Source organism: Panthera pardus, unplaced genomic scaffold, assembly GCF_024362965.1.
Source record: "Panthera pardus isolate Hobbes unplaced genomic scaffold, ASM2436296v1 HiC_scaffold_20, whole genome shotgun sequence".
NCBI classification, from domain to species: domain Eukaryota; kingdom Metazoa; phylum Chordata; class Mammalia; order Carnivora; family Felidae; genus Panthera; species Panthera pardus.
In genome coordinates, this window is record NW_026526766.1 from 38,425,697 (window position 1) to 38,448,938 (window position 23,242).

General features: G+C 40.3%; 1 protein-coding gene across 12 annotated transcripts in view; it reads right to left on the reverse strand.

The window, feature by feature from the left end:
• Positions 1-22,343, reverse strand: part of MPDZ (multiple PDZ domain crumbs cell polarity complex component) — a 162,116-nt gene extending 139,773 nt beyond the window's left edge. For 7 of the 12 annotated variants that reach the window (XM_053907937.1, XM_019415507.2, XM_019415500.2 and 4 more), the window contains exon 1: positions 22,073-22,342. The gene's annotated coding sequence lies outside the window, so the exon portion shown is untranslated. Of the gene's footprint in view, positions 1-22,072 lie in introns of all 12 variants that reach the window. The other 5 variants (XM_019415501.2, XM_019415498.2, XM_019415506.2 and 2 more) reach the window with 1 other exon arrangement.
• Between the last annotated feature and the right edge of the window lie 899 nt (positions 22,344-23,242).

Here is a 23,242-nt window from a genome sequence, read left to right on the forward strand (position 1 = left end):
GATCAATGGAACACAATAGAGAACCCAGAAATGGACCCACAAATGTATGGGCAACTAATCTTTGACAAAGCAGGAAAGAATATCCAATGGAATAAAGATGGTCTCTTCAGCAAGTGGTGCTGGAAAAATTGGACAGCAACATGCAGAAAAATGAACCTGGACCACTTTCTTACACCATACACAAAAATAAACTCAAAGTGGATGAAAGACCTAAATGTAAGACAGGAAGCCATCAAAATCCTCGAGGAGAAAGTAGGCAAAAACCTCTTTGATCTTGGCCGCAGCACCTTCTTACTCAACACGTCTCCAGAGGCAAGGGAAACAAAAGCAAAAATGAACTACTGGGACCTCATCAAAATAAAAAGCTTCTGCACAGCGAAGGAAACAATCAGCAAAACTAAAAGGCAACTGACAGAATGGGAGAAGATATTTGCAAACGACATATCAGATATAGGGTTAGTATACAAAATCTATAAAGAACTTATCAAACTCAACACCCAAGAAAACAAATAATCCAGTGAAGAAATGGGCAAAGGACATGAATAAACACTTCTCCAAAGAAGACATCCAGATGGCCAACGGACACATGAAAAAATGCTCAACATCACTCATCATCAGGGAAACACAAATTAAAACCACAATGAGATACCACCTCACACCTGTCAGAATGGCTAACATTAACAACTCAGGCAACAACAGATGTTGGCGAGGATGCAGAGAAAGAGGATCTCTTTTGCAAGGCTGGTGGGAATGCAAACTGGTGCAGGCACTCTGGAAAACAGTATGAAGGTAACTCAAAAAACTAAAAATAGAACTACCCTACAACCCAGCAATTGTACTACTAGGCATTTATCCAAGGAACACAGGTGTGCTGTTTCGAAGGGACACATGCATCCCAATGTTTATAGCAGCACTATCAACAATAGCCAAAGTATGGAAAGAGCCCAAATGTCCATCGATGGATGAATGGATAAAGATGTGTCATATATATATCACACACACACGCACGCACACGCACACACACACACAATGGAGTATTACTCGGCAATCAAAAAGAATGAAATCTTGCCATTTGCAACTATGTGGATGGAACCAGAGGGTATTATGCTAAGTGAAATTAGTCACAGAAGGACAAATATCATATGATTTAACTCATATGAGGACTTTAAGAGACAAAACAGATGAACATAAGGGAAGGGAAACAAAAATAATATAAAAACAGGGAGGGGGACAAAGCATTAGAGACTTATAAATAGGGAGAACAAACAGAGGGTTACTGGAGAGGGATGGGCTAAATGGGTAAGGGGCATTAAGGAATCTACTCCTGAAATCATTGTTGCACTATATGCTAATTTGGATGCAAATTTAAAAAAATTAAAATTAAAAAAAAGACTGTGCAAGACAATGTATTAAGTTGTTAGTATTTGTATAAAAGGGGAGGGAAATGTTTATGTAAATAAAATTAATATATACATGTTTACAAAAGCACAGAATATTTCTGCAAACTTTCCAAAGACACTAATAGTGGGATTATAAGGGACTAAAGGACACCAAGAAACTTATTTTGCACTGCATTTCTTTGGGGCTTTTAAAATTTTATATCAATATTAAGGTTGCCAGATTTAGCAAGTAAAAATACAGGATGCAAAAAAATTCAAATAAATTTCAAATTCAAATAAATTTGAATTTCAGATAAATAAATAATTTTTCAGTATAAGCATATCCTGTGCTATACTTGGCACATACAACTAAACAATTTTTTGATTATCTAAAATTCATATTTCTAATTAGACATCCATTTTATCTGGCAATCCCACTTATACATATATTTCCTTAGGGGAAAATCAAGTTTTGAAAATCATTTTTACTTTAAGGCCTTTATGCTTCTTGCATAAATCTCTTTACAAATCTCTAAAGATTTGAGCTGGACCCAATGACTGTGCAACAACTAGTTGATAATACTAGTTTCAGCAGGGGATAAAAATCAGATCACATTTGGTTTTACTTAGAAATAGGACCTGATTAATTGACTAATCATTTTATTTTTCAAGAAGTTGTACTGGTAATGTGTGGGCACAGATTGTATGCAGTAAAGAATCAGTGCTTCAGGCATAAAATAGATCTTTCTGTCCAATGCAGATTATATGGCAACTAACAAGTGAAAATAAGCTTCTGGCTAAAAATAACCCAGAAAGAGAAACTGTCCTAAACACATAAAATTTTCTAGTTATCTTAAACAATTCAACCGTGAAAGGGGTAAAACTTTATTTTTTATGTTTTGCTTTTAATCCCAGTTAGTTAACATACAGTATTATATTAATTTCAAGTGTACAATATAGAGATTCAATAATTCCGTACATCACCCTGTGCTCATCATGATAAGTGCACTCTTCATTCCTCATCACCTGTTTAACCCATCCCCCCCCCCCCCAACTCCCCTCTGGTTAATCATCAGTTTGTTCTCTAGAAGAGTATGTTTCTTGATTTGTCTTTTTTTTCCCTTTGCTCCTTTGTTCTGTTTCTTAAATTCCACATATGAGTGAAACTATATGGTAATTCTCTTTCTCTTATTTCCTTTAGCATTATACTCTCTAGCTCCATCCATGTCATTGCAAATAGCAAGATTTCATTGTCTTATGGCTGAATAATATCCCAGTGTGTGTGTGTGTGTGTGTGTGTGTGTGTGTGTGTGTGTGTGTCTCACACCTTCTTTATCCATTCATCAATCCATGGACAGTTGGACAGCTTCCATAATTAGGCTATTTCATTATAGTACTGCTATAATCAGCCAGGTGCATGCATCCTTTCAGGATTAGTGTTTTTGTATTTTCTGGGTAAATACCCAGTAGTACGATTGCTGGATCATAAAGTAATTCTATTTTTCACTATTTGAGGAACCTCCATACTGTTTTCCACAGTGGATGCACCAGTTTGCATTCCCACCAACAGTGCAAAAGGGTTCTTTTTTCTCCACATCCTCACCAAAACCTGGTGTTTCTTGTGTTGCTGATTTTAGCCATCCTGACAGGTGTGAAGTGATACCTCATTGTAGTACTGATTTGCATTTCCCCGATGGTAAGTGATGATGAATATCTTTTCATGTGTCTGTTGGCCATTTGGATATCTTCTTTGGAGAAATGTCTGTTCATGTCTTCTGCCCATTTTTAATTGGATTATTTGTTTTTAGGTTGAGCTTTATAAGTTGAGTGGGGTGTTTAGGTTGAGTTTTGTAAGCTCTTTATTTTGGGATACTGATCCTTTATCAGAAACATCATTTGCAAATATCTTCTTCCATTCTGTAAACTGCCTTTTGTTTCACTGATGGTTTCCTTTGTTGTACATAAGATTTTTATTCTGATGATGCCCTGATAGTTTAATTTTGCTTCTGTCTCCCTTGCCTCAGGAGACATCTAGGAAAAAAGATGCTACGGCCAAAGGAGTAAACTTTAAATGAGCTTGCTGCAATGCTTTGTGGCTGGTCACAGTCACTCAGCATCTATTTACTGCACACAAATTTAGCATCTGTCTCATTTACAGTGGCCTGGGCATTCCTGAAGGGAGCAGACAAATGCAAGGCTGTAGTCATTAGCAGGGAGTCTGTCACAATGTCAACTGGCCATGAGAGCAAACCTTACACTTGTAATCACAATTCACATTCTAGGGTAAGTTTACTGAACGAGGACTCCAAAAGCACAGAAACATCACCCTACCCACCAATGTTAGTGCACCCATCCGATAGAAAACACTCCACCTCTTAGTATCTGCTCTTTTCAAATTCCCCTTCATTTCCATAGGCTTGATCAAAAGGCATTCGTGAACAAAATTTTTATTTTCAAGTTCACATTTATGAATCTTTCCGAATTCCTTCGATAATAATAGAATTTATTAATTCTATTCTGTTCCCCAGAATCAAAGGAAATCAAGTATTAAATAACCTTGCCTTCCCAATATACTTGAAATGCTAATTGACAGTCCTGTCATTCCTTTATAAAACAGAGAGATAAATTACCTGTCCAAAGTGAAACATGCTAAGGGGATCACAGGGCAAGAAAAGAACTCAAATTCTGTTCTTTACCGATTCAACAACACATGGGGCACCTATGTGACTGCCATGTTGTTGGGCGGCAGAATTAGAAAAATGAAGACATGATCTGGGAACTCATGGGCCAAGCAAATAGAAGAAAAAAATAATAAGCAGACGATTAAAATACAAATGACAAAAGCAGGGCACCAATCCCAAATTAAAGAGAAAGAGAAGGCTTCCTGGAGGGAAAGAGCCCCACACAGAGTCCTGAAGATCAGGTGGGAGTCAGGGTGAGAGTCATGACTCTCAGGCCACACAGAGGCAAGAGCACACAGCTCCTTCTGCGCACTGCAAGTAGTTTCTTTTAATGTTTGTTTGTTTATTGAGACAGACAGACAGACAGAGAGCATGAAGGGAGGAAAAGACAGACAGACAGAGAGAGGAGAGAGAGAAAATCCCAAGCAGGCTCCGCACCGTCAGCATGAAGCCTGACATGGGGATTGACCAAAAAACCGTGAAACCATGACCTGAGCTGAAATCAAGAGTTGAACGCTTAACTGACTAAACCACCCAGGTCCCCCCATTAGTTCCTTATACGTGGGCTGGGCCTGGAGAAAAGGAAAAACAGGTGATAAGGCTAGAGATGTGGGTACAGGCTAAATTACTACAGGCTCTGCATACCATTCTTAAAGAGTTCAGACATTTAATTTTGGTTTTTAGCGTTTTTCATTTTTTGTTCTTGTTTTTGAGAGAGAGAGAGAGAGAGTGAGAGAGAAGAGAGAGGAGAGAGAGAGGAGAGAGGGGTTGTGGGAGAGAGAGAATCTTAAGCAGTTTCCAGCCCACCATAGAGCCCAATGCAGGGCTCAATCTCATGACCATGAGATCATGACCTGAGCCCAAATCAAGAGACAGGGCACTTAACTGACTGAGCCACCCAGGCGCCCCTAGACATTTAATTTTGAAGTTTATTTGGTATAGTGGATGACATGGTCAAACTTCGTTTTAGAAACATCACTGTGATAATGGTGTGGAAGACGTGTAAAAAGAGAAACTGGAAACAAGAAAGCCAGGTAAGAGGCATTTTCAAAAACAGACATGAAAGTAAATAAATGAAAACGAGAGACAGATTCAAGAATTAATGAAAAGCTATAAGCAACAGGACCTGGTAATGTGGAAGCAAGGACGATGAGCCTAGGATGAACCCCACATTCCTGCTTGAGTTTATGACCGGATAGGAATATCAATCACCAAGATACAGAATATGAGAAGAGGGTGTGGTATGACTGTTCCAGAAATTAAGATGGGTCCTGACCAAGAGTTTAAAAGGCTGAGTTCTAGTACTTTATAATGCTGCTATCAACTGAACTTATCCCCCAAAATTCATATGCTAAAGTTGTAAACTTCAATGTGATTGTATTTGGATGTAGGGCTGTTCGGACATACTTAAGGTTAAATGAGGTCATAAGGGAATGGTCCTCATCCAATAGAATTAATGGTCTTATAAGAGGAAGAGCTATTTATCTATCCCTTTTTCCCTCCCTCTTTCCGCATGCAAGTACCAAAGAAAAGGCATGTGAGGACACAGGGAGGACGTGACTATCCACAAGCTAGGAAGAGTTTTCACCAGACACAAAACCCTACTAGACCTTGATGTTGGACTTCCTAGCCTCCAGAACCATGAGGAAGTAATTTCTGTTGTTTAAGCTACCTAGTCTGTGGTACTTGTTATGGCAGCCCAACCTAACTAATACAGATTTCAATCTTTCCACTGCCTCTGCTCCAAGGAATATGCTACTGCACACTATTCTACATTCTTCTCTTCCACCCATAACCAGGAGAACAAGGGTTGGGCTCCTCACTTGAGGGAAGACAATCTAAGTGCTGACCTGAAAGGCAGAACTGGGCTAGAGTCTCTCTCTTGGGAACTGAAGAAAAACACTGAGAGAATAAATGAATAGTGGTGAAGTTAGAGTTGAAAAGATAAGAGGAAGAATAATGAAAAAAAAAAGCTAAGATAAAGCACAAGCCTTAGTTATAAGAGAACAAAACAAATGAGCTGATAGAGACATAACACAACTGACATGAGAGTGACAGGTATTCCTTGTGAGATCCAACACAGCCAATGAGAGGTAAAAAGAATAGCTGGTCCATAAGATGCACAGTCACTGACATTCATTCTTACTGTGAACCTCATTTTGACAGAAAGAATTTGTATGAGGTTCTGTTTGTCCCATTCAAATACCTACCAATCACAGCCTGTTTGGGTACAGCAGCACACTATCATACCCCAAAAAAGCAATCCTTCCAAGCATCCTGCTTAAGAAGTACCCTTGCTCCTTGAACTACTTCATTTGGACACACTAGTTCCAATAAGAATTTGAGGGAGCTTTCAGGCAAAAGTAAATTTAGTAAGACCACTGAAATAATTAAGAATCTTACAGGGGGGATAGTTACATCAGAAAAACAAAGTATAGGGAAGCAGCTGCTATGGTAGGTGAATAAAATACTATGAAGTATTCAGTTTTGTTTTGTTTTTAATTTTTTTAATGTTTTTATTTATTTTTGAGAGAGAGACATCAAATGTGAGTGGGGGGAGGGGCAGAGATAGAGGGAGACACAGAATCTGAAGCAGTCTCCAGGCTCTGAGCTGTCAGCACAGAGCCTGATGCGAGGCTCAAACTTGTGAAACACAAGATCATGACCCGAGCCAAAGTTGGACACTTAACTGACTGAGTCACACAGGCGCCCCTGAAGTATTCAGTTTTGACCAGAGCCTGAGCAAAGCCACCAGGTTCCAACCAAACAAAACAAATCCACTGTTGAAAAGGCATATAAGATCTAACTGACAAAGGCATAAAAGATCTAATTCACTTACTAACTGTGAAAAAAACACAAATAATTAAAATATTTCTGGCTTCAAAATTCTAGTCATAGGAGAACAGAAATATTCACTTCAAACTCCACTAGAAAAATAAGCCAAGTATGCATGTTAAAAGATTTAAATTAACAAAGAAAGAAAGAAAGAAAGAAAAGAAAGAAACCAGAAATGGATATAATTTATAAACCAGGAGAAAAAAGATGCAACAAAGAATACTCAAGCAATCTGAAAGAACTTGGGAACAGAGGGGGGAAAAAAAAACGAAAAAAGGGAAAATCATAGTCAATAAAAAACACAAAACAAAGGGACTAAAATAAATTCAAATATTTGTATTCACAATAAATACAAACAGGTTAGATTCACTTATTAACAATAAATTCACAATCCGGGGCACTAGGTGGCTAAGTCAGTTAAGTCTCCCATTCTTGATTTCGGCTCAGGTCATGATCTCACAGTTTGGGAGATCCAGTCCAGCATCAGGTTCCACACTGACAGCATGAAACCTGCTTGGGATTCTCTCTCTCCCTCTCTGTCCCTCCCCAGCTTGCACTCTCTCTCTCTTTCAAAATAAACAAACAAACAAAAAGGAATCCAGATTTCAAACATGAAATTTAGAGTTGCAGAAGAATTTGGCATTGTTCACCTATATTAAAAAAATGTGGATATATATATATAGATACACACACACACACACACACATATACATAAATGAAATAACAATATATGCTTACATATAAATATGTATACATACAGACTTTCATTATATTCAACAATGAATTAAAAGGGCACATTCTAAAATCAATTACAGTATAAGTTACTTTTAGGTGTAGACAGATAAAAATGGTAGTCTCAGATCACAGAGAAATCCAAAGGGTGCCTTAGCTTTCTCTATTTTTTTAAATAAACTATACTTTTAAAATATTTTTAAAGTATATATGTAAAAAGTACCCAGGTTGAAATATTTATGAATAAAATTGTGAAATGTCTGATTTACTTCTAAGAAATGAAAGAGGACAAAAGCAACAGGACTGGCCATGAACCAAAGGCTGTTGAAACTGAATGATGGACACGTGAGGATTCTCTATAATAATACTTCACTGTGAAATGTACATTTGAAAGTTTTCATAATAAAAATTAGAAAAACCTGGGCAGTAACTATGTTAAAATGTTAATAACTAGTTTTGGAAAATAGAACGAGAGAAGAGTATTTCCTTTTTTATAATTCACAATGTTTTTCAAACCCTTCATTCTTGCTCAGGAAAAATAAAAAAAGATTTCACCTCAAACTACTAAGTTACTTAGAAAAAAAAATGTCATTGATAAATGCTGCCAGAAAATAATTGTCGCAGGCTATATTAACTCCCGTGAAAGGAAATGAAATATTCTGAAAAGATTTCTTCAAAAATTAGTATCTTGTAAAGAATTTTCATTTTTATCGTTAAAAACAAGGCTTTAGAGGCACCTGGGTAGCTCAATCGGTTGAGCTTCCAACTTCGTCTCAGGTCATGATCTCGCAGTCCGTGGGTTCAAGCCCCACATCGGGCTCTGTGCTGACAGCGCAGAGCCTGCCTGGAATTCTCCCTCTCCCTCTCCCTGACCCTCCCCCACTTCACTCTCCCAAAAATAAATAAGTCTTTAAAAAAACAAGTGTCTTTATTCTGATTTCCTGATGGCTACTCAGATGCTAGCTTTACCAGTCTGTTTTAGTAAGAGCCTTACTAAAGGCTAGTTAAGAGCCTAGTAAAGGCAGAAGCTAATGGCTGTGGATTAGCCACCCACTCTGTGAGAGAGAGAGCAGCAGGGCAGGAAGTGATGAATGACCTTCGCTGCTCTACTTCGGAAGGCATATACAGTGCAGATGCAAAGCCCCACCTTTGGAAATGATGGGTGAATCCAAGTGAGTACACATAAATATAAGTCTGTTTCAAGTAAGAGAAAACTTATCTTTCATGTATACTCAAATGACAATTCAATGTAATAAACAGTCACGTATCTAAGCTAATACTATAAGAGAGAGAAACAGCAAATTAATCCACAATTACGCAGACATACATAAATCAAAATCATTACTTTGACCAAGAATCCACATACTTTAAACAAGTTTTGGTGAAAATAATATCGCCTCATTCCTTTTCACAGTAATTTCCTAACAGGGAAAAAAAAACCTACTGAAAAGGAAAATACACATAATATAGAAATTGGAATATTTTGTTACAGGTAGATTTTCACAGTATAGTTACACTAACAAACATGCTGATTAAACTTCTTTTGGTTTTGAAAGTTATTTCCTTTTATCTTTAAGACCGTTGGCTGGCAGTAAAGGGTTCATTATCCCTTCAAAAAGTACGAACATTCTACCCTTAACTGCAGATTCCCTAAAGCACATGCTTACTTTATAAAGACATTTACCAGATTCATAACCACTTCCAGAATTACACTCTTAAATCATATTTTGTGATGCTTTTGAGTTAATTTCCCCTATTTGCTACGCGCACCAAAGCAGGAGTCCAATGCTGGTGTTGAAAGGAATGTCAGAAAACATCCGGCTCAGAGACAAGACAAGCTGAAGCTCACCTCCCGAGGAGGGGCTCCACAACAAATCGGCGGTGTGTCTGGGATTAGAGCCTCAGGCTGCCTGCTACTATTACTCAGCTGGTCATCTGAAAGGCCGGACTTTCTCTTTAAATTTATTAGACACATCAATTCTGTCTGTAATCTACTGTATTATATTTATTTCCTTTCTCCTCACCCTCACTCATAACTTCACACACACACACACACACACACACACACACACACACACGAGAAATACGGACTTCACAATACCTGCTCTCTCGGGACCCATTTTTACATATTTTCCATGCATACTGTCCTATCTTAGTACATCCCCAGAAGGACAGCAGCCCTCCCCCCAAACTGTGAACTCACCCCAAACATGGTGACTCAGGGAAAAGATTTAGATGCTTCTGAGAATGCCCATTCAGCCCTTCTGTTTCTCACTCCCTAGTTAAACTCAGAGGAATTCGGATTGTTGGGCAGTCTGCCACGATTTGCTACCACATTTTCAGTGTTAAGGACCAACATGCAACAGGCCAGCATATTTCTTGGACAGAACCAGAGCGGAGGACCCCTCCAAGGGCTGCCCTTGCAGGGGAACAACAACGGGTCAGCATCAGACTCCAGAGGCAGGTACTGCTCATAGAGCACTCACTCCAGGCACAGAATTTTCTTGAGGGAAACCAAAAATGCACAGAAGGATCAACTTCAGGCCACAGAATTCTCAGGTGCAATTCCTGAACTGGCAACATTAATCCTCCAGGGAAATTACTCCAGGTTCCTGCCTCCTGCCCTTTTGCCTGCCTGGAGTGAGGCAATTCTCCAGTGGACCCGAAGCAAACTGTATCCTTGGTGCTTAGAAAAAGCATGGATACTCCAAGAGTCCCCATGGGACCCTGAAACACAGCCCACAGCTGCTGTTAGGACTTGTCAACTGCAGGAGGAGGTACAGAAGTATCTGTCATTTCTCAGCTGCCCTCTCAGAGACAGGACTTTCATTGAGTTTGTGAGATCTCAATGACGATACCCAGGCAGAACAATATACAGCTTTGTCAGCTGTGACTGAACAATTCCTCAGGGTAAAGCCTTAAAGGACAGTATAGAGATGTTTTCAATGCAGACTAAACTGCAGAAAGGCAGGGGCGGGGGAGGAAAGAATATTATAACCCTACTGTTTCAACTTCGCTCCCCACCCAACTACCTCAAGTTCATGCTCTTCAGCCAAGATCCATTTTCTAGGGCTTTTTCCCATCACTTTTCAAATAACTCTACTTCTGCCATTTCCCCATTGTTGTTCCTTATGGTTTCTTCTGTTTGGGAATCTTTTCTACAAAAATTAGGAGGACTGCAATCTATCATCATATCGCCTACTTGGCTATCACGAAGCTATAGATATTTTTATCCTTTCCCATCAATCAGTGTGCCTCCTAAATTCAGTTTGTGGCCCTTATGATCTCCCCCTGTTGAATCTGGATATGAACAGAGATAAAGATTATAAACTTTACTCAGAAAAGGGCAGGCTCAAATTTCCGATAGGAAGTCCTCTGGGAAGAGAATGGCATATTGGAGGGATATTTAATGTGGCTTCTCTTCTCTCCTGTACTTTGCTTGGGGTGACTAGTAGTCTGCATCCCCCGGTGGCTTGGTTTCCTGGTCTGCACACAGAAGTACCATGTGTGTACTGAGAAGGGCTGCTGAAAGATTATGCTTTCTCTGAGCCCATTTTTGCTATTCTTTTCATGAACCAATTCAGAACCCTTAAATTCAGCTGAAAGAAGAAATCAATGTATGTTTTTGCAATTACTAATGTAGCATTTCGAATATCTTATCTGAAAACATAAGAAAATTTCCTGAGTTTTTACTCTTTCCATAATATAACCTGCTAATACCACATTTTACAGATGTGGAAGTGGAAAGTCAAAAAGATTACTTTCTCAAAGTCACATAACTCAGACTTTTACTAAGCAATCATATTTCGATAGCCACTATTATGTAGGGGTACCAAAAAGTCTATGTAATAAAACATCAACAATTATCTGAAACTATCAATCAAAAGTAATCTAATTCAGCTACAAGAGGATTTGGGGACAGAGAAGAAGAAAGAAATAATAGGCTTAAAAGCCTTATTCAATCTGATTGGATGTCTGTTAGTAGCTTCCCTAAGTAACAAAGTGTTTAATTTTCCATGTCATTTTGCTGATTAAAAAAAAAAAAAAAACTTTATTCCTCAGGTATAAATTGACTACCAAATACTCCCTTCAGGAGGCAAAGTTTCCAAACATATATTCACCACTGATGTCTAAAATGTAAACTTGGTTGTAATCCATAAATTAAAGCAATAACTTGTTATTTGGGGCCTTTAAAAATATGCTGTTCAGTAAAAAATAATAATAAAACTGCATATAAGAATTGATTGCTATTGCATCTACCATAACAGTAATTCTCCCAGGGAATTAAATAGTCTCCATGAGTGACTATTTTTGGCAATAAACTAACATTATGTCTACTGTAGGAAATGAAACTATTTATGAAATAGCCTTCCTGTATCCCTGTCTTCTTAAACAGAGCATATGTGCTTCACACACATACATTTCCTTTAACCCTACCAACAGTTTCATATTAGATACACACATTTTTAAAGAAGAAAATTGAGGCTCAGAAAGATAAAGTGTTTCCCCGAACCTGATGAAGCTTGTAAGCAAGAGAGCTGTCATTTAAAATGAACCCAAGTCTGATCTGATTGATATCTGACTGATATCAAAACTAAGACCTTTCCACCTCATAGCTCTGTGCTCTAATAAGACTACTGCAGATAAGAAAATAGTTATTTACCTTCAGATTATGTAGCCCCAGGCACCTTTACTTTCAGAGTTCCCAGAATACTTTATAAAGCTCACTTACAAAACCACTATACCTTTTTATTAATTGTAAGATCCTGAGCTGCTGTTGTAAAGTGGACATTTACAATAACACTCAAAGTGACTGGAAATAATAAGCAAACCAAAAGCTACTATTATTATTTTGTTTTCTATTCATGTGTGGATGCTAATCTCTCCATTTTGCTACTTCCAATTTTCTATCAGATTAATCAGGTTTATTAAATCAGTAACTCTTTAACAAATGAAAATCCAGCATTTCTGAACTGGAATTTGCAAAGCACAATAAAGAAAGCACACAGCTTTCAGGACATTTCTTTCCCCATTGCTGAAAACTATACATACTTACTGCTGAATATCCCCCAAGTCACCCCCAACAATACTTCAAAGAAGTAGAAATGAATCCAACCATTGCAAACTCAAATTCAGCTTACACAAAGAACTGTCACTTAAGAGTATTATGTTGTCTTCCAGAGAAGACAGATGGAGAGAGAATAGGTCTGATGTGTGGCAAGACAGAGATAAACAAATAGGGCACGAACGGAATAAAAAATAATGAGGTGAGGAAGCTAAAATGGAGAAGAGATAGAAAACATGGAGGGGCAGCAAGATAATTTACAAAACTCTGAGAAAATTCCTTAGCATTCACTAGCCTAATAGGAGGTGGAACAGGGTGTTAACGGAGATTCCAGACGCACAAGAACTGAATCACTTCCCCCAGCAAAGTGAAATCTGATCAAAGGAAAAACTTCAACTCTATTTTCTGTCACCAACCAAGTAATCATACACAGTAACAATCATTAAGTCTGAGTCACTTTCCTTGTAACTAGCTTGTCAATATCCCGTAAGATAAAGTGTGTGAAAGTATGGAGAAAATGAAAAGTGCCGTACGAGCATTACGCATTATTATTAGCATCAGTATGGTTAACTGATATTGTCCTAATTTTAAGAAAATTAGCAAAAGGGCACCTGGGTGGCTCAGTCGGTTAAATGTCTAACTTCTGATTTGGGCTTAGGTTATTTTCTCACAGTTCGTAGGTTCAAGTTCCGCATCAGCTCTGTGCTGATAGCATGGAGACTGCTTGGGATTCTCTCTCTCTCCCTCTGTCCTCCCCTGCTTGTGTGCATGTGCACTCTCTCTCTCAAAATAAATAAGTAAACATTTTAAAAAAAACAAGAAAATCAAAGCAAAAAAATCTATCCGTGTGTGTGTGTGTGTGTGTGTGTGTGGATATACACACACACACACACATACACACAGCATTATTTCACCAAGTTTTAGCCACACACTTATGTTCCCCTAAACAGAGTTAGCATGAAATATTTGTACAGGATCCTTCCATTCTCAAATAAATAGGCACTCTCACATCTTATTTTGTATTCATAATTTTGTTACGTTTTTATTCAAGAGGGCCTCCCAAAGTCTACAAATTGTAAGCCCCACAATCTGTATCTGCCTCTATCAGATGGACAGATACGTAACTTCTGAGCTCTCAATTTAGTGGAAAATAGTTAAATAACTACGCTGCAATGGGATATGCTAAATTCTGTGAGAGTACACTGGAATCCAATGCTCTCAGCATGCATTAGAAAGAATTTGGAGATGTGACATGTGAACTGTCCCAAAGAAGGCACAACCTAGGAGTTCTGCCTAGAAGAGGCAAGGGCATGAAGAGGGAAGGGCATGTCTTGCTAAGAAAGAAACCACAAAGAAACCAGAGAATTTAAATGACAGGAGTTCTATAGTACAGGGCTCCCAAACTAGACAGGAGCCAGGAAAGCGATGTTTCAAGCCTCCTTGGGCCCTTGCCCTGCAGGTGAGGCAGTGCATATAATAGATACCCAGGACTAGGGGTGTGGTGGGGCAACTAAAATTCATTTCCTGGAAAAACAATTTTGGTAATAGGGTAAGTAACTTATGAAAAAGACAAAGAAATAATGATAGCATAATCACGTTAGGCTGTTAAAACAGACCAATAGAAAAATAATATAGGCCAAGATTAAGGCAAAGACCAGAAAAACAAGGAAATACAGACACATTCATTAGAGGGAAACAAAAAAATTCAATGACCACTAGATGTGTTCTGGGGGCAGGCAGACTGAGTAAGTAACAGCAATGGAAGCTGACTCGCAATGTTTCTAATTTGGGAAACCAAGAAATATTGGGACATTGTTAGCTTAAACAGCGGAAAGAGAATCGTCTTCTATTTTTTAGAGGAAGGGGTGGAAATACACTCCTGTGAACATAACCAGTTTGAAATGTTTCTAGAAAATAGGAAACATTAGAATTTAAGCTCTATGAGGGCAGGATTTTTTGTTGTTGCTGTTGTTTTCGTGGTAGTGGTGGTCCCTTCTTTTCTCAGGGCTATATCCCCAGAACCACAAACAGTGGTGGGCTCGGATTAGGCACTAACTAAATATTTGTTGAAAGAATGAATCAACTACACATGTGCATCTATGGAGAAAAGAACTTGGAAGACCTAAGAGTAGGTGATCACTAGCCTCTGGGTGTCGCTGAATATAAAAGACATTAGTCAAGAAGTAGGTAGGGATTAACAAGGAGAGAGAACTAAAGTTGGAACCCTGGGGAACATGAACATTTTAAAATATAACTCAATATATAAGAATTATTTTAGTGGTAAAAATCAATTAGAAATAAAGACCCTTCAACAAGAAAGTGAACGAGGATGTTCAAGGAGGAAGGGAGGAAGGAAGGAAGGAAGGGAGAGAGGGAGGCAGGCAGGCAGGCAGGCCGGCCCTTCATGCTCTATCACTCTAAGTACCATATGCATAAAGCACCCACTATGACTAACACACTAGGCAAGGTTATTTGTGATACTGATATAAAATAAAGCTTATTTGACCTCACTTTGGTTCCTAGACCAATGTGAAAACAAATTACTTACGGAAGATAACCTTAATAAGATCAAATTAAAAACAGGGTGAGATCAAAGTATTTTTTTTAAGCAAACTCCACACCCAACGTGGGACTCAAACTCACAACCCTAAGATCAAGAGTTGCATGCTCTACCATTGAGCCAGCCAGGTGCCCCAAATCAAAATATCTTAGACATCAAACAATCATCTGTGAGGTAAATTAAAAATCCTAGCAGAACTGGGGCACCCAGGTGGCTCAGTTGGTTAAGTGTTCCACTTTGGCTCAGGTCATGATCTCATGGTTGGTGAGGTTGATCCCCACATCGGGTGAGCTTGAGACCCACTTCAGGCTCCGTGCTGACAGTGTGGAGCCTGCGTGAGATTCTCTCTCTTCCTCTCTCTCTCTCTCTCTCTCCCCCTCCCTTCCTCCCTCTCTCTCTCTGCCCCTCGCTCACTCACGCCCATTCTCTCTCAAATAAATAAAAATCCTAGTAAAATCTTTATTTCTTCAAAAATGAAATAAAGTCTACATATACAGAAAAGAATATATTTAAAAAATATAAAATCAGCTATAATCCTCTCTTATTCACCTCCAAACCAAAACAAACTCACCTTCAGATCATTTGTTAATTGAATATGTATACAGTCAAGAGGAAAACAAAATTTGTTCATAATAATAAAAGCAATGTATTACATAATTGGAACTAAAGAATGACTGGAGAGAACCTTGTATTGCTCTGACAGCAAAGAGATGTCATGGTCTAAATCAGCAGATAAGCCTGTCAGTGGTAGTCTACACTGCTGAGAATACACTGAGGCAAGTCAGCAAAAGAGATGACAATTTACATCTTGCTGGCAAGATTACAGGTATTTCAGATTAGGGAAATTTATACAAAGAAATCCAAATTCATATGAACCTATCCAAACATGAAACTTAGCCATGTAAGATAAATAAGCATGGACCAATTCAATCCCCTAATTACTAATTGACAGAAAACTGTTAATAGGCTACACTATTTAGTTACCACATATAATTCCACAGGACTCAGTAGGGCCATCCTGACAACTGGTATTTTCTCTCTGAAAACATTTTAAGAGGTCTTATTTTCTTTCAATAAACATGACTATTTGCTTCTTAATTAACTCAACCACAATTTAACTACATTCATTAACAGTCTTTTACTATTGTACTCAAAAGACTGTTAACATTAAGATTATAAACCAACTTTTACTTTGGTAATAACCCAGAGAACACATCTGCCTTAAATGTTGTTTGAGTTTTGTTTTGCTTAGCTTTTGCCACTTAATTTCAATTAAGTGACTAAAATTAAGAGACAAACATATAAATGTTAAAAGCGGCCCCCAAAATCCGAGTGATGCCAACAAGAACAACATGTTTTCACAATATAACGATCATCCTCTCTCCAATTCTTGGTACCTTTGACAATGTTAGTTGTAACATGTACTGAATGGCAATTACTTAGATAATTTAGGCACCAAATTACAACTTAGCAAATTTACTATATGATTGTCACATAAATCTATCCCAAGAAATCACAAATAAATTCATCAAAAACTATAAAACTACAAAAACATATGCAAATAAGTCAGGAGAATTAGGCAAGCAGTCTTAAAGTTTTGAGCTCAATACTGAAACTGACTTCACAAAGTAGGATACATAGGCTTGTGGAAAGCCTCAACACTCACGTGACCTTTTTTTTTTTACTTGATATCTTTAAAGACTAGAAAAATTTTAAATCTCTATTTTACAATTGTTAGTTTTTTTTACAAAATATGTAATTTACATATTTTGAAATCTCAAGTAATCTTATATAAGGGCATTTAAATTTTAAGTTTATCCAAAAGAGGCATGAATTTAAGAGTCAGTAATAGTGTCAAATACAAAAGTCTAACAAAACAAAGTCAAAACCAACAACAAATACAACACAATGAATAAAGTGCAGGAGAATTCTAAACTATTTTTTTTAAGTTTATTTATTTGGAGAGAGAGCAAAAGCTTAAGCACCCGAGCAGGGGAGGGGCAGAGAGCAAGGGAGAGAATGGATCCTAAGCAGGCCCCCCACTGTCAGCGTGAAGCCCAAAGAAACCCTGAAATCTTGACCTGAGCAGAAATCAAGAGTCAGACCCTGAACTGACAGAGCCACCCAGGCAACCCGAAACTATTTCTTTAAAAAAACCTCTGAATGGTATATCCATTCAGTAAGATGAACTAGTACTCAGCAATAAACAGTATTGAACTATGAAGAGAGGCAACATGGATGAATCCCAAAACACAAAGCAAAAGAAGTCACATAAAATGAGAGAATATCTTGTATGACTGCATTTATTTAAAACTCTAGAGAATGCAAACGACTCTGTACTGACACAAAGATCACTGGTTATAGGACATGGGTAGGTAGGGGGGACAGGGAAGTTTTATAAAGGGCCATGAGGAAACTTTTGAGGGTGACGAATATGTTCACTATCTTGATTATGGGGATAGTTACACAGGGGCCAAAATTCAACACTTTCAATACATGTGGTTTGTCACATCAATTACAAATTACACATCAATAAGAAGGAACTAATGTAATGAATGCTCTGTCCATAAAAAACAAAGGCCAGTTTCTCAGTGAAAACCAGAAAAAGAAAACAAGTGGCCTCTGGCTTCCTCAAATAGCAGTTTCTCTTTCTTCCCAAACATCAAATTACCACAATAACACTTAGACTCACACAACAGCCTCCTACATGTCCTCCCTCCTTACCCTAAACCAGTCCATTCTTCAAGGTCACCACCAGTTTATAGCCTAAGGTCTCTTTAAGAAGTTTGTTATGTGCTGAACTGTGTCCTTCCCACTGCCCCAAAATTCACGTGTTGAAGTCCTAACCTCCCATACCTCAGAATGTCCTTGTATTTGGAGACAGGGTCTTTAAAGAGGTAAAATTAAATGACATCATTGGGGCTCCCCTCATCCAGTATGACTGGGAAACACAGGGAGAAGATGGCCATCTACAAACTGCCAGGAAGCAATCCTATGTTGACATGTGTAAAACTTTTCTTATTCTTTCCTTTCTTTGTGTGACTACTTTTTCGACCAAGACAGTAAGCTTCTAGAGCAGTATCTTATTTGACGTTCTCCTCAGTGCTTAACCCAATGCAACATGCGTCCTAGTCCATCTATTATTATCTACTGAACAAATAACTACCTCTGATCTTCCCAGAAAATATTTCACAGGAAGGCAATGGATTATTTAAGTAGAAGTAGTTCTTCATCTCCTTATTCGCCCACACAGAACCCCACTATAATTATTTAACCACAGTACATCAACTTTACCATACTAACCCTAATTTACAAGAGAAAATAACACCTTTCTTGTTATAAATAAGGGGTTGATAATGTACATAACAATGTAACAGTACCAAATGAATTCCTACTTTAGGCCAAATGTACTTTAAAAGCACATACAGCTGTTTGGGAAATACAATGATGATAAAATATATCATCAGTCATATGTCCCACTAAGAATTCTATGGGAAGTTTTCTGCCTCTTCATTTTGAAGTATAGGATCTCTCTCTGGCAGATGTGTTGTTTGCTCAAGCATGTATGGGGACATTTCCAGTCCAACACATCAACTTTGCTTCAAGATATTTTATGAAATTCACCAAGTACTTTGTACATATTATAAATGTACAACGTGGAACCAACCTGCAACTCAACCTAAGAGAGTCAGGTTATGATCTCAGACTTGGAATGTAATCTGAACAAAATAATCTGCCTTTAACTCAGGGCAGTTAGTTATCTTCTGTACAATTCACTGCTGAATGCCAGCTTCTAAATCCCTTAATCTTAACTCTAGACAATGGGTCCACTTCTTCATTTGTAAGGCAGAGCCTCCACACGCCAGCAGCTAATGGGTAAAAGCCTGAATCAATGCAAACTTACATTTCAAGGATTTCCACACATCTCTCTGAGTACTCCCACCTTGCAGTGAGACAGTAAACTCTAGGGACAGCCTCCACTCCTTCATGATATCTGTGCATTTCAAAGGTATCTGAAATGCAAAGAAGTCTTTAACGGTCAAACAGGGCAATGTCTATGTAACAGGAATTTGGAGCACACTAAAAACTGCAACTGACATCTTTCCCTGCCTAAGTCAAAAGCAACAGGCTCAGGCACTCAGGCAAAAAAAGGAAGAAGTATGGTAAAGCGAGAAAGAAAACCAGAAACGAGACATGGGAAATGGAAAGAAGAAAGACCAATGGGAGCCAAAAAAAAAAAAAAAAAAAGAAGAAGAAGAAGAAGAAAAGGAACACATGTTAGAGGCATGTACGCATATGATCAATCTCTTAGTAATACTGAGAATAAACTTCATCATTTTTTGTTTCAGCAAATGTTTAGGAAGGAGGAGGGAAGAGTCAAGCCTCCCCAAGAAACTGGCTTTGTCTCAAGTGGTAACTTCCCTACAAAAAGGAATCTATGATGCCCCCCAACCTCTGCTGGTCTCTACCTAAAAACACAAAACTATAATTTCAACCTGCTCAGGTAGCAGGGCAGTAAGATGTCACTTGGACTAACTGCAGAACACCCTGATATTTGCCTATCTATATTAAAGTAACTACGCACACAATTTTTGCCAATCAGAAAACCCACTGACTGTATTCTATATTCTGACCCAGAGCAATACTGAAAGGTTAAGAAATCTTTTTGAGAGTGAAACTTGGAAATGAAAAAAATCCAACACATTAACTTAATCTGACTATTGAGGAAAAGTCAGACAGTTCAAGGGATACCAGAAACAGAGCATAAAAGGCAATGAGATTATGTACCCATCGCAAGAGGGAGCATTTAAGCAATACTTTTAAAGGTGCTCTGCGTTGACACTTTTTTCTGTAAAGAAAAGAGTAAATATTTCATACTCTGAAGGTTATACATCTATGTCTCAACTATGCAACTACTCAAGTCTCCCACTGCTGCTTTGAAAACAGCCACAGACAGTAAAAAATCACCATACACGATTGGAATGAGTGAGGCTGTGTGCCAATAAAACTTTACTTATGCACATTAAGATTTGGTTTTCACATAATTTTCACATGACATATTATTCTTTTGATTTTAATTTTCAACCATTTAAAAACGTACAAACGATTTCTAACTCCTACACTTTATGGGTAAAAACAGGCTGCTGCTGGCCATCGTGGCCTATGGCCCTTAAGTTTAGAGACCTCAGCTTTAAAAGACCCTATTATGAACTCAGGGCAGAGATAGAGCCCAATCCAGATAGACCTGCCAATTTGCAAACTAGCTTATTAGCTAGCTGGAAATTTGAGGATCCTTGACAAGACTATCCTCACCACTCTCTAACCCTCTCAGCCCCTCTTTCAGGCAAGGGCACAGGTGCACCCATCCAGAGTTTTGCATTGAATTAGAAGTTCAAACCTAAGAACTTGGAAGTTTGTCGGTTTTTTACATGTACCAGGCGCTAAAGCATGTATTATACAAATTTAGCTGACTCGACCCTCTAAAAAGGTTCATTGTAGTCACCTATACCCACATTCAACATATAAAAACTCCCAAGCCCCAAACCATAATCTCATAAGTTTTTAAGATAATGCCCCCCCCCTCCATAAAAGGTAACCTAAATGAGCGATGTCTAGGGAAACACAAAAGGTATATTTACACCACGGCTGTGCACCAAAGCTGGATGACAGCATCTAGACACTTTCCAGATTCTTCCCCTCTGGACATGTAAGGAATATGGAGAGTATTCTTTCTAGGCTGAAGTCATGGTCCTCTTATCTGATGCTACCAAAGAAACCCTAGCCGCCACCGGCACCCTCCCCACACAAGGCATGTAGCGCCCACGCCCGGGTTCTTCGCAAGCTGAACAAGCTCTGCAAGCCCCGCCCGCTTGGATGGAGACGTCCAGCCGCCCCCGACTCGCCCCCAGCCACTGCGCAGCGGCGCCCACCCCCCAGTCCCCCCTCTGTCGCCTGGCCCCTCCTACGTTAGGCAGTCCCAGCCTGAATTCCCATGTGATCTGCAGGAAAGAATAGCCTGGCCTTTGGGCCTCCGCAAGGAACGCAAGCAAAAATGTACACCATCACCACCCCCGACACACACACACACAACTTCCAAAACACAAAGCATCTCCCGAACCGCGCTTCCCGAGAAATATCCGGCTAAGAATCGCAGACAAAGGGGCCCCAAAGACACGGGGTAGAGGAAGAGGGTGGCGAGAGCAAACTGATCCCACCATGGGTGGGGGGGGGGATGAAAGGGGACACGATCCGCAGGGGGTTGGGGCGGGTACCAATTAACGGAGCTCTGGGGTCCCGACGACTAGGCTGGAGACGCCAGTCTGGGGGGCCTTTCTCCCCACCCGCTACCCGCCTGGCACAGCATAACGCTAGAGGGGACGTCCGGCCTGGACCGGGGCCACACCAGCGGCGAGCAACAGGCTCCCGCGCCCCCGAGCACTGGCTCGCGCGCCAGGCCCGCCGTTCCCCTTTCTGGCACCATCCTCGGGCCCCTCCAGGCGAAGAAAACGAAAAAAAACTTTTAAACCGTTTAGAGTAAGCGAGGGCAAAGAGGGGGGTGGGAGGGCTGAAAGGACTGGGACTAGCGCTCGGGGGCCATGCAAACAGCGAAGGAAACTTCCAGACCCCATCCTTTTAAAGAGCCGGAGGAGCCGCGGTTTCCCGGTACGGCCCGGCCGCGTGGGGTGGGGCGAGTGCACCCCGCCCGCCGCCCGCCCCGCGCGCGGAGCCCCCGACGCCCGCGCACCTTCCCGGCCGGCGCGCGCGCGCAGAGCGCGGGGGCGCGCTCCGGCCTCCGGGCCCGGGCCCCGGCGCCGCTTACCCGGCTAGCGGCGGCCGCCGCGGGCGGGGACGCGGAGAGGGAGGAGGGCTGGGGAGCCGGGGTCGCCGGGGACTCGGGTGCCTCGCCTCGCTCGCGCTCGCCCTCTTCTCTGCTGAAGTAACGGCCCGGCGGGGAGCTCCGGGATAAACGCGCACAGAAACTCACGCGCGACCGAGAAACTTAATCCCGCCCGGCCTGCGGCGGCCAGACGCCAGTCTCGCGCTCCGCCGCGCCCCCCCCCACCCCCACCCGCGCGCCGCACTTGCGCCGACCGGGACTGCCGAGGAGGAGGAGGCGGCGGTGGCGGTGGCGGCGGCGGCGGCGGCGGCGAGGCCGGAGCTGCCGGGGCTGCGTGACGCCTGCGGCCGGCGGGGCGGCGGGCGCGCCTCGGCCAATCAGGGGGCGCGGCCCAGCCCGCCGGTCCTGGGGTGCGGGGAGTGGGTTCCGTGCGGTTGCCTGGGGAAATACGGAGCGCCCCGTTACTTGGGAATATCCAATAACAAGGAATAATTATTTTGGTCAAGTGTGGCCCGTGCAATGTTTGGGACATACGAAACATTTACACTAAAAAATTATTCATTGTTTATCTGAAATTCGAATTTAGCTGGGCGGCCTGTATTGTCGTTTCTAAGGCTGGCAACCTGTGGGAACTGGTAGCCTGTATTTATAGTTTTGAGGTCTTAATTTTTTTTTATTTTTATATTTTATTACGTGGACTGCCTTGTGGATGCCTTCTATATGGGTAGCTTAGGTAAGTGGTATGGGATGGTGACGAGAAGCGCTTTAATGAGGCATGGGGCGCGGAGACGAATAATCTCACATTCTAACTTTCAGAACTTGGTGTGCTTCTTAGACATCCAATTAACAGACAAAAGCTGTAAACCTCAAAGAAGGGTTCGGAATCGCACGGTGCCAGGAAAAAACCTACTCATTTCTATTTTGTGCCATTAAAGGATGTTTCTGATACCCTCAATTCCTGAGTCCCAGGAATCTTCTCTTGGAAGAAAATTGCTCCTTGTCTCCAAACATAAATCTAATATTAGGGCATACATCAAAGATACTCAGAAGTCCAATTTAAAATATTTACAAGAATTTCTTTTAATATTCTGAATTAAAAATTCCGATTTCTTTGACAAACTTGTAATTTTTTTTTTTTTTGGTCTACTAAAA